The sequence below is a fragment of the Anastrepha obliqua genome, chromosome 5, assembly GCF_027943255.1.
Source record: "Anastrepha obliqua isolate idAnaObli1 chromosome 5, idAnaObli1_1.0, whole genome shotgun sequence".
In the NCBI taxonomy this organism is placed as follows: domain Eukaryota; kingdom Metazoa; phylum Arthropoda; class Insecta; order Diptera; family Tephritidae; genus Anastrepha; species Anastrepha obliqua.
This window is the reverse complement of record NC_072896.1, coordinates 82764061-82778855: the sequence shown is the minus strand read 5'-3', so window position 1 is coordinate 82778855 and position 14795 is coordinate 82764061. Positions and strand designations below refer to the sequence as shown.

General features: G+C 36.6%; 1 protein-coding gene across 1 annotated transcript in view; it reads right to left on the bottom strand.

The window, feature by feature from the left end:
- Positions 1 to 14795, bottom strand: part of LOC129246925 (histone acetyltransferase KAT7) — a 33246-nt gene that overhangs the window by 7917 nt on the left and 10534 nt on the right. The window lies entirely within an intron of this gene.

The following is a 14795-nucleotide window of genomic DNA, read 5'->3' as shown; positions in this document are numbered from 1 at the left end:
TTCTTTTTCGCCAAACGAATATCTAACTTGTCATACTTGTCTCAAATTCTCCAACTAAATCAGTCAGTAGTCAACTTATGCATAATCCATTTTTCGTCTTTTGATACGGAAATCTGTGAATTTTCACATCTCTTCGTCACTTTGCAGCCAATTTAAAATGTAATCGGTACTCAGCGAACCCGTCTGCTGTATGTACCACAACAAGGACGACGCCCTTTCATTGTGACCTGTCCTGACCTTTGTTGTCTGCTCGGCGCTATGTATTTCGTCGTCATCGTCGCCGCCACTGTCAACACAAACAAAATGACAATTACGCAAATCAATAAAGTAAGAAGAAAAAAAACAAAACAAAAAATTACGTAAAAACGCAATAACGCATAAAGGATTTATTAATAAGCCTGAGTTTTTCCAAACTTAAAAATAATAACTCAATAACTTTGTATTAGTCTGCCAAAGGAAATTTGTGTTTGCTACCTTTGGGAAAAACGAATTTTGTATTTATAAATGTACAAGAATTATATGCAGCACATGAAATGGCACTCGATAATGTTTTACGTACAATGCTTAGGATTATATGCATATGTATTATATGTATGTATAAATGAAGGTTTTTTTTTTTGAGAAGGCGAAAGAGATAAAAAATTAGATATCCAACCAGAGTAAGAGCAGTGGAAATATATGAACTAAAGTAGTTGGAACTAATCTATTGTATTTCATAAAATGTTTCAATGGATGTGAACAATATTTTTATGGACATATGCAGTGATTAGCAATAAACCAACAAAAATTAATATACCCGTTCACATAGGGCAGATAAGCTGCAAAATTAACAATGAACTGTCAAGACTGTTTTGAAAGGTTTTTCTTCATAGAAATTGGTATGGTAGAATATTTTAGTATTTTAGGTTCGTTTAATTATTATTAATGATATGAAGAAAAGGCAAAGAGCAGCACTGGTTAATTTAATTGCGCAATTGGCTGCTAGTAATAGACAGTTGAAGGGAGTCCGTAAACGACGTCTGCGGAGGTTGCAAAAATTATGGCAGCAAACCTCTTTTCTTTGCCGGTGTGCATTTTATTTAGTTTTTACTTTGCAGGTTTTCCTTACATTCCTAATAATAATCATCGATAACACAAAAAACGCCGGGTTGTTCGAAAAAAAGTACCTTTATAGTCTAGGATTATTTTATAATCTCAGATTTCGGGTGAAAAATTTTGTATGGGTAATCTCGCTTTTTAATTAAGGATTGGGTTAGGTTAGGTTAAATGGCTGCCCTTGCTTAGGGCCACTTGGACAAATATTCAAAATTGGTACGTTGTGATGCCATACAAGGGAAAGGAGAAGGGAAGGAAGAAGGAGCCGTGGGATTAGGGGATGATGACCATGCACTTACGACGACGTGGACGGTGACTGGTTTACGTTCGTAATTAGCCGCATCAAGCTACTGATGAACTTCGCCAGATGTATGATATTTAAACCCGCTATATCCGCAGGCGTAGCGAAAAAATGAGAGCCCAGGTGTCGAAATCTTTGGCAGATGAGAACAGGGCAGCTGCGAAGAAGGTGTTGAGATGAGTCCATCTCGTCCTGAAGACAGCCTCTGCAGAACGGACTTAAGGCAATCCCAAGCTTCACCGCATGGACACCTAACGGGCAATGTCCGGTAAGGATACCCACCAAACTCGAGAGCTGGGACTTTGTTAGCCTTAGGAGTTCCCTAGGAGTTCCCCCGATCTACCCGTGACCAGAAGGATCTTGCGACCTTGCATGTTTGCGCACTAGCCCAGCGCTCGCTGAGTTGACTCGACGCCCATCTTTCCAGGAGCACACCACAGGTTCTTAAGGGAACCCCAATACTCTCACTTTGCGACGAAACCGTCTCAAAAGTTCCCTGTCTAGCCTGCTCATCAGCCCAGCCGTTTTCCTCTATGCCGCTGTGACCGGAAACCCAAATGAGCCTGATATCGAAGTATTCGGATGCAATTGAGAGAGAAGCCAGACATTCGCCGACAGATCTCAAGGATTGGAAGTTGGGCTCGAAAAAGTAGATAAATTACTTATATGTGAAACTATTATTAGAAACAACTACTGTTGAACCAAGGCAGCACAAAACTTGGGTAGTGGAGGTGCACAAATGTTGACGGGAAAAAACTAAATCCTCTTGTAAGGCAACCAGAAGCCTATTGCTTGAGATGAAATGATTACAAAATCCTGATGTTTGAAATGAAATGAGGATAAAAACCAACTTCTGTAGCTAGACTCGAAATGAAGACAAAACGAAAATCCTGTTGCTTGAGACGAAATGACGACAGAAAATATAAACTAATTTTTTTAACTCTTTAAATTACGTTTTACATATATATTCTGTCAAAAAAGTACCGGGAATTGATCCATAAAACGAAAAAATTTATTTTGTCGCCTTCAAAATAGGCTCCATTCGAAGCAATACACATATGCCACCAGCGATTAGTCAAGTCATCAAAACACCTTTTAAACGCGTTTGAAGAGATCTTCTTCAGCTCCTTCAGCGAATGCTCCTTCATGGCCTCTATCGACTCAAAGCGGCATCCGCAGAGTGGCAATTTAAGTTTTGGGAAAAGGAAAAACTCACAAGGAACTAAATCCGGTGAATACGATGGTTGTTCGATGATATTTGTCGAGTTTTTGATCAAAAAAGTGTTCACAATATGAGCTTTGTGGGACGGTGCGTTATCATGGTGCAAGATCCATGAGTTTTCTATCCACAAATTAGGCCGTTTCCTACTCACATTCTCTCTCAAACGTCCCATAACTTCCAAATAATATTCCTTATTTACCGTAAAACCATTTGGAACGAATTAATGAGTGCTCAACACCAGAATGATCAAAGAAAACGAGTAGCCCGACTTTCATTTTTGACCACCTTTAACGTGGTTTTTTTGGGTTTCGGCTTATGTGGATTGCGCCATTCAGCCGCCTTTTGACTGGTTTGCACGTCAAACTCATTTACCCACATTTCATCACCTGTTATGATGCGCTGTATAAACGTTGGGTCCAAGTTCACTTGCTCAAGCATGTCTTCAGCCACCTTCTTCCGATGAATTTTTTGAAAGAAATTCAACTCACTTGGAACCAGTCGAGCCCACGCGACTCATGTACAATTGATAGTGTAAAATGTTGCTAGTTGATTCGTGAGGGCACGTTCCACAAACTTAAATGATGGTTTGATGGTTTTCCAGCATCATTTCCTTGACTTCGTTGACGTTTTCATCCCTTGAAGACGTTGATGGGCTTTCTGCAACATTTTCGGCACACGAAATCCCATCCCATTCAGACACACAAAATTTAAGACAAATTCTTTGCCCGATAATTTTATCTATAGTGGACATCGCAGAGCACACCTACGGTTGACTGATATAATTAAATGCCAGAAACAAACTAATTGACGCTCAAACTCTGCGACACTATAGAGGAGAGTGGTACCAACGTGCCACCAAAAAAAAATTTAGACATACTTATGTGTAACGCGCGGTTTTTAAAATGAACAATTCCCGATATTTTTTCGACAGAATATTTTTCCAAAAATATTCCTGTGTACCGCGTTTGGCTTGGAATATGTTTCCAAAGTCGCCCGATTGCAGAAGGTCGACTCTATCGCTGTCTTTTGTATTTACTTTAATTCAAGATGACATTGATTGTGCGTTTCTTTGGCAACGCATTCATTTTCTTGTTCCGACGAGAACTTTACGAAACTCTTATCCTTTTTATCACAAAATATTCAAAACGAATTACGAGTCCAATGAACCTATTGCTCGGGCTCCTTGCGAATTCTATTTCGTTTGATTTTTTTTTAATTTTTTTTACTAAAAATCAATTCCCTTTTTTGTTGAATGCATCTTTTTAATCGTTTATATAATTATTATTTTATTGATCAAATTGTATTTTAGTCTTATTATTATTATTATTTGCTAGCGCATCGGCTGGGAGCGGAAAGGTCCGAAACAAATAAATTCCATTGGGATCGATTTCTGGCTTTAAGCTTTATTTGCAGTCAGGTTAGCGAGTTATTAGCTGTCGTGAAATCATTTTACAGGCTTCTGCTCCAGGATCCTTTGGGTCGGCCTCTACGTTGTGGGCTCTGTGCATTCTAGTCTAAGGACATTGTCCTGATACCAGTCGCAAAGCGCATAGCCAATACATCTCCACTTACGCTTACGAATCTCAACTTCAACTGGCCTTTGCCTACCTCGGTTAGTTAATGGGCCACTATATGCGAAGGATGACTCTAAGGCAGCGATTTATAAAGGTCTGGAGCTTGTTTATTGTAGTCTTAGTTATTTTTATTTGTAATTCTATTAATAAACAGTTATACAGAATTTTTGTGTTTTTGACTAAAAAATAAATAAATAAAGTATTCGATGTGGTGATCTCGCCGTTACTGTGGAACCTAATCTTAAACGAATTGCTTATTAACATGAGCAAGAAAATAATCAAGATAGTTGCTTATGCGATGTAGTCATCCTGATGACAGGGAAGTTTCTCTCGACTATCAGCGGGCTCATGCAATTTTCGTTAAGGCAACTAACGACCGAACAGTGTAATGGTTAACCCAGCCAAGACCGAACTAGTTCTGTTCACTAGCAGATATAAGATACCGAGTTTTCAATTACCGCCTATAGTTCGATAGTAACACTACCCCTATCGATCGAAGCCACATATCTTGGCATAATTCTTGATTCAAAGCTTTCTTCGAAAAGGAACACCGAGGAAAGGACGAAGAAAGCTTGTGATGCTCTATTTATCTGTAAGAGGACATTTGGCAAAAATTGGGCCTGAAACCGTATGGATGAGACCTATTTTGACATATGGAGCTTTCGTGTGATGGGAGACGGTGCAGACACAATCTTACCTAAAGAATCTCATAAAAGTCCAACAAGTAGTTTGTGCAAGTATGGCAGATGCACTCCGATCGACGCCTCAGGCGGTGTTGGAAGTGACCCTACATATTCCATTCATTGATATATGTATATGTCAAAGGGATAGCGACCAAATCTGCTTCTAGGATTGAAGCAGCAGGCAGGCTAAAAAAAAACACGTACGGTCATGCATCAGGTCTACTATCTGTGGAACACTTGCAAGACGCATCGAAAACAAATTATGTGGTTCCCAACATAGATTTGAACAGAGGCTATACAATACGAATAACTGGCAGGAAGGATTAGCAGGCCGGGGTCATATTAGATGATAGTAGTCACCATACGACTCAAAGATGGAAAATGACACTGGATCCTGAGTGTACTCGGATCGATTATACCTAAACTGCTCTTTTGGGCTCACAGACTGGTGTAGCGCCTTCCAAGCTAAGCTCTACGCTATAGATAAAGCAGCAAAAACGATAAGACTGATGGACTTACCTCCAACAAGCCTTACCATTTTTGTTGCTAGTCAAGCAGCGATCAAGACACTGGCCTCGACGCGCATCAATTCAAGATGTGCTAAAGAATGCATGAGGTCACTCTCACTTATTCAACAACAAAACATCACACTTTGCTCCGTTACCGGCCACTCTGGAGCCTTAGGGCCACCGAGTGTCTTGCCTTATGCAAGCAACCTGACTTACCTAGCCTAACCTAACCTAGGTACTCGATGTCGTATTTGCCTGTGCAACTTAGCTCATTTTCTATAAAAAATTATTCGTGGCGTCATGAAATGGAAGAAACTTTGTTTGATTTGGTAAAAATTTCTTAGTTCAAATAATCACCTCTGGAAAAACAAAACAAAATAAAACTCAATACAGTAGGTTCTGTTTTTATGCGGCTTTTTTTTATGCGGTTTTGAAATAGTGCGGTTTTTTTTAAATTACAAAATGCATGCCGACCTATTGGGAATTGTACATATGAACAAGATTCTAAGCCAGCTAAGCAAAAACTCATCACAGATTACATCAGAAATGCTAACCCTACAAGTATGGAACCGCCTGCATAACTATCTAGATCAGACGTGTACATTTCCTTAAGTGACGAAAGTGATTTTACGCCAAATCCTAAACGAACGCGCAACATGTGGGTATTGTCTGATTTTATTTCTGACTTAAATTTATTTTTCGATTCTGACGTTTCTTAAATAAAGATATAATTTTCAAAAATACAATATTTCGTTTATGCGATTTTATTTAATTATTTCAGATTCATGCGGCCAATGGAACGTATCTATAGTTATAATATGGGACTAGTGCCCTTTTTTATGCGATTTTATTACATTATTTCAGATTTATGCGGTTTTAGCACTTTTGAAACGTATCTATAGTTTTACTATAGAACTAGTAGCTTTTTTATGCTGTTTTGTTTTATGCTGTTTCTTGCGGAACGTATCTACCGCATAAAAACAGAACCTACTGTAATACCAAAAAAATAATGTTAGAGAAAATCACAATAAATTTCTCTGAATCAACTTCAAGCCAGTAAACGACGTAGCAGTTTTATTATAGACATTATTGCAGCTTTTGGCTACATTTTTTAATCATTCTGTAAGCAGCTTAATCTTTATGAATCACAAGCAGTGACGAATTTGAGATTTAACAGCCGAAAGGTTTTGCCGGTAATATTCAAATTAAATTCCCACAAAGGTATTTGGTGCTACACGTACACATGTGCATGTGTATGTAGGTATTGTATAAATGTAAAAAAACTATGGGAAAAGTAATCAGCGTGGGTTAAATACTTGGATAAGCGTCCAGTAATACAATAAATGAATACTCGCCACACTTTGTGTATCTGCTTTATAGTGTGAACGTAAATGTATAACAATTGAAATTATTTAATAAAATTTGTTAAGCCTTTTTCTGAGGATTCTCCTTCCGCGTTTGGGAGTTGAAACGTATGCTCCCTTGGCCCGGGAAATTAATATGTATCAACTGTCTGTGCTTGCTGGAACATACCACCAACAAAAGTCTAGCAAAAGCATGACAGACGCCAGCCAGAATGAATGCCGTGAGCTGCCAGATATGGCGCTACCACTGATATATGAGTATTCTTTTATATACACAAATATACATATATATCACGTGCACACATATCTCCATGCATACGCGTAAATGCATTACATGAGTAGCCCGTGACGGCACATAAGCGCAAGCATAAGTACGGGCATGAGCACGAGAATATCAGCTATGTAAAGTGGTGTAAGGTCAATGTCGCTTGAAACGAAACGGAACACTGCACGTCCCTGCTGCAGACGTATACCCAGTCTGTGTGCTGTGTATGGCGGCGACGACAACGGCAACAACAAACGCCAGCAGCAGTCAGCTACACTATACATACAAATATAACCGGGCACATTACACCCAGTGCCGATACACCGTAACAAGGAAAAGCGACGAGGCGACAAGTCGGCAAATTGGCAACCGGCAACCGGCAAGGTACGCCGGCGCTTTTAGCTTTGTTGCTGTTGCTGGTGATTGTCAGGCGTTGCACTGTCGGTGCACAGTGATTCACATGCATTCGATGAGAAGGAATGGGATTAGGTTAAAGTACGGCTATGTATGCATTAATATACGAATAAAAGTATGATTACATATAAATTTGTATGTAAATGGCTTTTGTGTGCCCTGTTGGAAACTCGAAGAAAATATTTGGAAGGAATTGAGAAAGATGCAGACTTATGCCTATACTTGCCCTAACAACTATTAATTTGTAGCCTTGCAATTTCTTCTCCTATAACACATGGACTGAAATTTCGGGCCTAAAACATAGATTCTTTATGAGTTTTGCATTTCGACCCCATAGCCCATTGAATTTTAGTATAACAAAATGCATATTTCAAGTGACTACAAAATACCCTTGATTTTTTTTTTTTGTTGTCGCTTCTAGGCTTTTTAGGGGTAAGTAGGTATTATATAGAGAGAAGTGAGTTTTCTCTGCTGCTGGAATTTCAAAAGTAAAACTCTCATAAGATTTATTCCGCGCTAAGAAAGTTATGGCGCATAGCAGACTTTATACCTCAAGACAATAAAACTACACTTGGTGAGAACTTTTATGGTCACCCAGACCTTACATGTGAGCAAAAACTGCAAATGGCACTAAACAATTGTACCAGATAAGTATTTTCCAAGTGTAAGTTTGGTCACATTTCCCAATATAGCTATAAAATACAAAACTGCAACCTGACTGTTTTCTTAAAAGATCGTAAGCTTTTATTTATACATAGGTACATTGATCCATACAAAAACCGCAGTCAGTTAGAATCTGTAACTCATTACACCAAAACACAATTACACTGTTTCCTATAAAATGTTTTTGCCAGTGTTGCCAAAATTTGGAACTCAATGCCGATTGCTATAAAATCCATTCAGAATGTTGGACGCTTTAAGGGGTTATATACCTTGTGTTGGACTAAAAAATCGAAAATTTTTTATGGCATATTCTAAAAGTACATCATCTTAAAAATATAAATTCAAAAAACACAAAGATCGGAGCACCAGAACGAAAGATACAGACCGTGCAAGCGCGTGACCTTATCCATAAATGAAGTGCACGCAAAACTTTAGACGCGATTAGCTCGAAGTCGTGTTTTTGAAAATTACCCTCGCGGTGATCATTATTTATCAAAAACTATTTGACCGATTTGCATAAACTTTGCTTTTAATTATTCGAAGTTACAACCTCGTGAATCTGAACGGTACACTTTTTATAAATATTTGCATAGTTCGCTGGAATTAATTTTTTTTTTAATTTTTCAACCCCTCAAAAATAGTTTTTTTGGTGCAAAGCGGTTTTCATATAGAGAAATATTTTTTTCAGATTCACTAAAAAACATTTTTCTACAATAACAATTTAATTTTTTTAATTTCAGTTGAGCTGCTCATGAGCTACCGTGATCACCGCAACCCTCTTCAAAAAAACGGCGTTTCGGAGGAGGGGCGATATCAACAATAAATAATAACATTTTTTTAAATTAAAACACCAAAATGTATTCTTCGAGAGTTACCCTTCAGTATGATATATGCCTCATTTGAATAAAAGTTCTAAAACATATTAAAAAAAAACTATGACAATCGTCCATTTTTTCGGGTTCACAGGGTATATAACCCCTTAAATTTCTTCTTATTGATTCGCGCGATAACTGCTTAAGGGGTCCCGGTGGTCTAGAATTAAAAAAAAATCGAATTTTTTTGATATTTCGAAAGTATAGGCTTTTCAGAATATACTGTCAAATTTTTGGAAGGATATTACCATTATTTTTGATTCTAAAGCCGTTTGAGCAGGTAGAGTCAGATTCGCCACGCCCCGGCATCAATGGAAAATATCAACTCTCGAAACTTTAAACTCAATTATATCAAAACTACTTTTTTTCAGCTGTCAAAACAAAAAACTATTCAACCGAAACGTCTGAAATTTTAATATGTTGTCCACAACATCAATGGCTATTGCCCGTACTAGAATCATCAATCAATTATTTCGTATTTTTTTGATTAAACAACTGAAAACCCCCGCTTTTGAGAGTGCCAAATTCAAAACCGTGCCATTTTATCAAATTTTTTTTTCTTCATTCTAGTACAGGACATAGCTACAGCCATACTGATTTATATTTCTTTTGGTTTTTGTGTTTCAGATAAATAGAAGAGCCAAAATGGACAACACCGTCCAGGTCCAATTTTCCGTGAGGGTCAACTTCAGCGCAATTTTTAAAATTATTAAAATTAAAAAAAAAAATAATATTTTTATGTAAAAGAAGTTATAAAAAGCCTAAAAATTTTAATATCGTTTTTCATTTTTTTTATTGCAAAAAAAAATTCTGAAAATACCCTAAATTTTCGAGCTCTAGACCACCTTAAGCTTTTTTGGCCGAGTTTAACAAAGTGCGCCAGCCGTGAAGTGTTACCAAGTGAAGCCAAGTCCTTCCTCCCTAGATCTTTCCAATGCTGAGGAGGCCTTCCTCTTCCTCTGCTGCCAACAGCTGGTACCGCATCGAATACTTTCAGAGCCGGAACGTTTGTTCGGACGATATGACCCAGCCAACGAAACCGCGATGAGCCGACACTTTTTTCCAACATGCCACCAAGAATTTTTTTTTTATTTTTTTTGTCGAGCAGACAGCCCTCCCATAACACGTTCACCCTCCCATACCATTCACTTTTTTTAAACTTTTCTCATAAGCGGACACCTCCCATAAGCAAACAAATGTGACAGTCCCTTAGGTATCCGCTTATTTAACGCTATTTAACGCTTTCTCGAATGCGATGCCGATTAAGAATAATAAATAAGCAACTCAGCCTAGTGCGGCCGGAACGAGGCACATAAGCTCAGCCCAACCCAGTTCCATCATAGATTTCTTGAATGATGTATGGTGAAGAGTAAAGAACACAAAAGATCCTAAGCTCGAAATTTAGTAAAGTGTGTTTCAAAAGACGCTCCTAGATGTTGTTTTAAAATGAAACATGCAACAATTTAGATTATTTCTTTCGTTACACTATTTTCATTCAAAATATGGCTCTTAAAAATTATAGTTGAAAAATTACATCGTTTAAATGTACACCCATGAAAGAGAAAAGAAAATCCGACAAAAAGTCGATGCATGAATGCTTAATTATTGAGAGCGTCGAGGTATCGATGATGAAGCAACACTTTGCGCTACAGCTGGAATATTCTCAACAGCACGTCTAGTTTTTGGGTTGCCAGTCCTTTTTATGTTCAAGACAGAACCACTTTCCAACAATTTTTTAACAACGTTTGAATTGTCAACTTGCTCGGACGATTATTTTTGCACAACCAAAAAAGTAAAAATCACGAATTTTGCGATATATTATTCTTAAATATGGACTATTTTCTTAAAAATTGCTCGTCTAGATTAGCAAGTCGCCGAGTCTCAGAGTTGGTATGATTTTCGAGCCTTTCGTATGATATTTTTTCACAACTTTAGATACCGACGTAATCTTGAGGTCACGATGTAAGCCAGTGTTCCTCACACAGCATAATGAGTTTACTGGACCTTTTATAAACTTGTTCTGAAATCTTTGAATCATTGCAGCCCCACCGCTGTATGCCATGTGCCCACATATAAATTAAAGGTTTATTTTAAATGGAAAGAGGTGAACTCTTTCCTATTTTCATAATAAGTTTCAATAATTTTCACCGCGTTAAATCGTATCGTGTAAAATTGTGCATCTGTTTACTTGAGAAATGTCAAAGCTGTCTTAAAAAAGATGCCGTGTAGGAACTATTCACTACTGGCATCTAGGCTTCACTTTTGTAAGACCCTTTATATGTATTTGACGGTTTCTAAAACACTGTTGAAAAAGGTGTAGCTTCAAACCTAAGCGATGGAATTAAAGTACATTACTGTATGGGAGCTTTCTTCAATTTCAATTTCCAGCCGGGTTAATAACTGCCAAGCACATACATGCACAAGTATGTGTTAGTATATTATGTAGGCATGCATCAAAGGCACACAAAGATTTGCTCATATAAAAATACTATCTATGTACAAAATGTATGCATAATGCAATTCTACATCTGATGGTGTTGTTGCAGACACTTTGTGTGAATAGTCGAAATGCCGACTCTATTCAAAAATTCAAAAGCGAAGCAGTTACAGCGACGGCAATACATAGGTGTGGCATAACAATGAATTTTCCAAGCACAAAGCAATAATTTCATTAATACATTTTTATAAGGAAAATATTATAACAATTTTAGGATTTAGTTGTGGTCATTGAAAAAATCACCACACACACAAATGTGTGAACCCATTCGCACATTCATTTATACAGAAATTTTTTGCGAATGAATAACTGGACATAATTTTTGCTTTTATTTGGTTACTAAATTTCTCGTGTTACTGACTCATCAGCTTTGCTTTTGTCGTGAATGAAATGAGTAATCAGAGTTTGCATTAAATGCGATATCATTACGAAAAGTGTATGGATGGGTAAATGTGCATTTTTCGCACTCAACCAAAACAGTCGACTTTTTAAGGTAACCTGATTATAGTAACACCTGAAGAAGCAAAAAGTACCTGCTATATACATATGTACATAAGTATGTTTGTATATATATATTAGCTATTGGTACGAAAATTTTCGGTTCAATGTCAGCGGCCTGGCCGTAAGACATTAAACTGTACAGAAAAGTGGAACAATAATAAAAAAATAGATTATAACTCGAACAGCAATAAGTTTAATTAGTGACCTTTTTCAATGTTTGTATTACCGTTAGTTTCCATAGTTGGGTTGGTTTAAGGGTGACCCCTCATCGGAGTGCCACATAGACCGCAAGTTGGGTCCGTTGTGTTGCCCTATAGTTTCCATAGTAACGCATTAATTTATTGAATGAAGCGTGCATTTAGAGGTAAAATTCGTTTAAAGTACGATTTCGTAATGTAAATACCAAACAATCACAATCAGGTTCAAATTAATGAAATTAAATTAATATTATACATATTTAGTCTCAAAACTCAACATATGCACAAATACTCTATTGCTTATTGCAAAGGGTCTTTCCAAAGTGAATAATTCCTAGACGGCATCTGTTTTTATATCTTCTTTCATTTTTGTCAAGGAGACAGATGTACAATTTTACACGATAGAACAACGCGTTAAAATTACTGAAACTTATTACAAAAATGGTCGATTTTTAAGGAGGCCCGATGGTCTAGAAATTTCAAAAACTCAATTTTTTGGTTTTTTTCGATATTTCGAAAGTATAGTATCTTAAGAATATACTGTGAAATTTTCGTGCGGAAACTCCCAATATTATAGCTTCTACAGCCCATTAACTAGGTAGTGAGCGGTGCACGCGCTCCTGAACTCATTTATCTCGAAACGACTTTTTTTCGGCCCGGCGGGGATGAAAACCAAAAAAAAAATATTCAACCGAAGCACTTGAAATTTGAATATGCCGTTCACAACATGTATGGCTATCGTCGTAAGTAGAATTATAAGTTTATTTAGATAATTTCCTATTTTTTACACTAAAAAACTAGTGGAAAAATACTCGATTTTTCGAACTTTTTTTTCAAAAGCGCGCCATTTTGTCAATTTTTAATTTTTTCCATTTGTTCTCGTTCCGATCATATCTGCACGTTTTCTGATTAAGAATCCTCTTGAATATTGTGTTTCAGATGAACAGAAGTCTCGAAGTCACCTACGCCGTCCGGGTCCGATTTTTTGGGAGGGTCAACTTCAGCGGCATTTTTATAATAATAGATATTGGTTTTAAAATAAATAAAAAAAATGTTGTATTATCAATAAATGTAGTAACAAACACGAAAAGTTAATATATAGTTTTTTTTTAATTTTTAACGGTAATATCTCGACGTTCTCAACAATTAGGCATTCATGAATCGACTGTTGGGCGGATTTTATCTCCCCTGTCATATGGGCATTTAATTGATGTAATTTTTCACATCAAATTGTTCGGAATCACGAAGCTTAAGTTTAAAATATCAAAACGTGAAGGAATAAATTTTTATAGTGAAACATTTGATATTTCAAGGATACACTCTTGCAGTGGATGAAACGAAGCTGATTCGCAAGCGCAAGAATGCCTAAGAAAATAGAGGATTGAGTTACTTATTTTAAATTTTTTGACTGAGAATGTCGAAATTGACTTACGAATTTATTAATAATTTTTGAGTTCTCGCTACATCTCTGCATTTTTAATTTTTTTTTTTTTTTAATTTTACTTGGGTACAGTGAAATTGCTATAAATCAGCTGGTACGAAAGAGCATTACTAAACTAATAGAAATAAATCAAAAAGGTCGTTCACAGCAAAACATATTTCCTGAAGTGCCAACTAACAAATCGGCTAAGAAGGAAAATAGTGTGAGTACCTCGATTACAAATACACAAATAGGCTGCTGTCTGAGCTGAGATTTAAGGATTCGGCTTATTATGCTAAAGAACGATTGTTGATGTTGTATGTGTAATAAATTCGGCGCTAGAAGTAAGCAACCGTTGTTTCAACACGTTGTACATATACACGTATTATTATTTTCATTTTCGTGGTGTGGAACATTTCGTAAAATGCATCAAGTGAAATTTGTTCAATAATAATAACAGATGAAATTTTATTTTATTTATGACTAGCTGTAATTTTTATAATAATCGGCCCAGTAGTTTTTGAGTTCATCGAGGACTTACAGACAAACATTCATTTTTATATATAAAGAAGAAGAAGATTCGTTATTTTATTTGAACATAATTTTTTTTTTAATATGTTTTTTAAATTTTTTTTCTGCGTAAAGAAAAATTTTCTAAAAGAAAAATATAAACAAACGTTCCAACTCACTGTACAACCGCTAACTCCACCCACCAAAACTAAAACATTTTAATTTTCATGCAACCGTTGAATCAACATACAACCATACTCTACGTGATACAACCGTTTATCCAACATGCCCATGTTGAAACGACGGTTGGAGCTTGTATACTTTTCATTAGGCTTGTCTGAAAATACCCATAAATTGAGTACAATAATTTATCAATACTTGAACACACACACGCACGACGATGATCACTGCCACAATAGCCAGTTCCATATGATCTTCACCACATTTCTCGGCTATCGTAATGATCACCACTAAATATCACTAAGCATAGATCGAGTAACTACTATAGCTATAGATATAAATAGATTCCGAGTACATTTTAGCTACAATAATAAATGTGAAGCTATACAATTCCCAACGATTGACCTCAGGGTAGTTTCAAAACTGTGACGTTAATTTGTTAAGCTTTCTTTTACGGTATAAGAATTTCCAGATATTCCACATATTCAGCTAATTACGATTTCTCTCCTGAAAGTGTTCTATCAGCAC